Source organism: Urocampus carinirostris, chromosome 1 (genome assembly GCF_059441175.1).
Source record: "Urocampus carinirostris isolate Australia breed hairy pipefish chromosome 1, RoL_Ucar_1.0, whole genome shotgun sequence".
NCBI lineage: Eukaryota > Metazoa > Chordata > Actinopteri > Syngnathiformes > Syngnathidae > Urocampus > Urocampus carinirostris.
In genome coordinates, this window is record NC_142349.1 from 18,699,190 (window position 1) to 18,702,810 (window position 3,621).

A 3,621-nucleotide genomic window follows, 5' to 3' on the forward strand; every position below is an offset into this window, starting at 1 on the left:
AGAAACGATAACGCGGAACTACTTTTCTCTCAACATACCAAGAATGACCTATAAAGAAATCCAATGGAAGAGAATGAAATGAATAAAAAATGTCAATAGTTTAAAAAAAACTTAGTTCAACCAAATCTGTGTAATTAGAAATGGCTCACTAAAGCTGTATAAAAACGGCATTATACGTGATCTGGTTCAAATGTCACCAGAGCAACAGGTAAGCCGGGATATGTGATTTGGACTCCTCCCAATGGGAAGATTACACCGAGCCCTGAATATGATGTGGCTGAAAATAAAACGAAAGAAAGAAAGAAAGAGGGCGGCACAACAGCTGAGTGGGTAGCACGTCTGCGGCACAGTTCTGAGGTCATGGGTTCAAATCCAGTCAACAGCCCTCCTGCGCGGAGTTTTCATGTTCTCCCCGTGCTTGCGTGGGTGTCCTCTGGGCGCTCCTCCTGCATTCCAAAAACATGCATGTCAGGTTAATTGGCCGGTTCAAATTGTCCGCAGATTGCGACTGGCTGGCAACCAGTTCAGGGTGCTCTCTGTCCCCTGTTCCCTGCTCGAAAATAGCTGGGATGGGCTTCGAAGATAGCTGGGATGGGCCTGTTGCCGAGCAGATTATAGATCGATGGATGGAAGAAAGAGAGGAAGAGGAAAGAAAGAAGCATAGGAGAAGAAATAAAAAAATTACTACAGAAAGAATGAGAAAAGTATAGAAGGAAAGAGGAAATGAAAAAGAGAATGAAAAAATGATATACAGAATCAAAGAAAAACAGAAAAAAGAGAGTAAGCAAGACAACCTGAAATAAAATAAATAAAGAAAAAAGAAACCGAAAGAAAGTGAAAGAAAAGAAAGAAAGATAAGTATGAAACAAAGAATGAGAAAAAGAGAGAAAAAATTATCAAACTCCAACTACAGGTAATGTGTGTCGGTTGATTTCTACAAGACATTTCCATTTCATTTTCTGTCCCAAGGACGATAATGCCACACCTGTATAGAGGAAGTCCTTGTTTTTGGCAAGCCACGTACGAGCACAACTCTGAATCAGACTTGATGCAACAATTGAGCAAAAAACAGCACGGTACTTTGATCATTTTGATGAGTATCATGAATATCATTTTTTATCATTGAATAATTGATGTCAAAAGTGAAATGCAGATTTCACAATTATTTGCGTAATGACGTCGCTCGTGCTTCACCTCCACCTAATACAAAGAAAATGGTTCAAGGGAGGGCCTCTACAATGTGTTAGACTTTCTTATCTGAAGGCTTCTCTCCAATGTTCCCTCTAATTTTCCACGGGTCTGAGCGCTAACACAAAGTCGGTGAGCAACGATTGAAACAACAATGAGCAACAGCAATCCCAAGTGTGGCAACTAAATTATTATCAGACATGTCCAAAACTAAACATCAAGTTACATTTTGCTGTGTTTCCGGCAATGCAACATTATTTTTCACTTTTGAATGAATTGACTCATGTACTATTGCAAAGGTTGTACGGCCTACAAACGTAATTTGTTTTTACAATTCTTTCTCAAGATTTCCATTTCGTTTATTCCTGGTGTCTTTTGTCGCATAATACTAACATTTTTGGGGGCTTATTTAGTCGGTTGCATGATACAGAACTGTATTTAATTACATTTTTTAGTGGAAGTACAATGTTGGAAACAAGATTAACTTGATATACTTGGAAATTATTTGAATGCAACACAAACCTTTTCCTCTTTTCCCGTTTTTTTCTCATTCTTTAAAATTCTTTTAAAAAAAAATCTCAGTGTTTATTTTTTCCTAGCTGTTACTTTTTTCTCACTTTTTTGTTCTCTACCTTTTTTTCCTTTATTTGTTTCTTTCTTTTCTTCTGGCTTTTTTGTGAAATTTTCCTGCTCTTTTTTTTCTTTTTCTCTCCTTTTGTTTCTTTCTCAGCTTTTCACCACTTTTATTTTGGTATTTTTTCTATTTTTTATTCTATTCCCCCCAACCCTCCTTCCTTTAAGTCATTTTGTGCATAATTTTACATAATAATTGGTCTTGTAGGGATTAAAAAAAGCAAAAACAACCTGAAGAGCTGTTTGGGACCCGAAGAGAAATCCTTTTTAGTGAGCCGAGCCGAGGAATCCAGTTCTTGAAAAGCACTACTGACTTCACTCAACTTCGTTCTACTGCGACATTGACTTAAAGATATCGCATTTAGAACACAGCGTCAGGGAAACCCGTGCATTTTTACCTTCATGCACTCTAACTTTGACTTAATTCGCTTTTTAATTAGCAATTTCGAGCCCTCATTTTTGTGAGCTGGCTAGATTTTCTTGTGCGCGGAAAAGCTCTGGGTAGTGCGCAATTGCGCACAGACGCAGCTTAGAGGGAACATTGCTTCTCTCCCTGTCCTCCTTGCAAGTTCTACATCCATTGATGTCTTCTCTCCTTGTTTTGAGTGTCTACTAAAACTTAAACCTATCATCACTTGAAATGAAAAAAAAAAAAGATTGCTCCAAACATACGGAGTCTGATCCCAGTCGGACTGTTCCCTGCATGTAAAGAAATCCACTGTTTCTACTGTAACAGTTTGAGCTTTCAACCTACCTCTCTTTGTTCAACCGTTCTAGTTACTCCACTTTCCCTGGTTTGAGTTACAACTCATTGTTTCCCTCATTTTGGGGTTGAATTACTCAGGATTTTCACTAAATCTCCTTTGTGAAATGTAATTAAAGTCTATTCGTCTGTATCTGCTTTGGGTTCATTGAAAAATAGATGGACACATTTTTAAAGTGAATTCTGCCGTAGAAAATACACAATTTCAAAACAAGGTTGAGTAAATGAAATACTTATGAGGAAAAAAATATAGTTTTGTTACAGTATTCAAAACGTTAAGCTTTAAACATTTAACTGATAGATCCACATTAAAGAAAATAAACCACAATCTTACATTCTATTCTAAAAAGGATGCTACTTTAAAGTAAAATGCCCATTATACCGCAGATATAAGGCTGCAGGAATACATTAGACACAATCGAACATAATGAGAAGAAGACATTGGCAAATGCTGTTTCTTGTACACCCTTGTTTCCACTTGCATATACAAATGTACTGAATAGACTCAAGGTTGCTACACCTACATATAGTTTTCCACATTTCCCTTTGTTGGTACAAGCCTTTATTTAAATAGCAGTTATTCCCAGAGGGCGGATTGATATGTATAGTGCCTCCTCATGTGAAGCTAAAACAATAATTGGATTTGTCTTCACGATACCGCTGTAATAGTTGAGCTCTATTTTGTATGCCATTGATTTTTTTTTTTTCTGTGAACAGGGTGAAAAGTCTGAGCAAACATGATAGGGACCCTTCGGAATGGAAAGCCGCACAAAGCCATTATCAAATGTCAAACACAATGAAATTCAAATATTCTGGCTTCCGACTGTTCCTCTCAGCAAGGCGCGTGGAGACATTCACATCCTCGAATCACCTAGGAATCTGAAACGCAACTTGCATATACCCAACAAAATCCTTCATCTCTCTTCAGAAATCTCTGCGGTGACTATTTTTGCTCGACTATAAAAAGAAAAGGGAATAAAAGCATGCATTCATTCATTTCTCTCAGGTCTTTTGCGCATGTACAAAACAGCACAGCT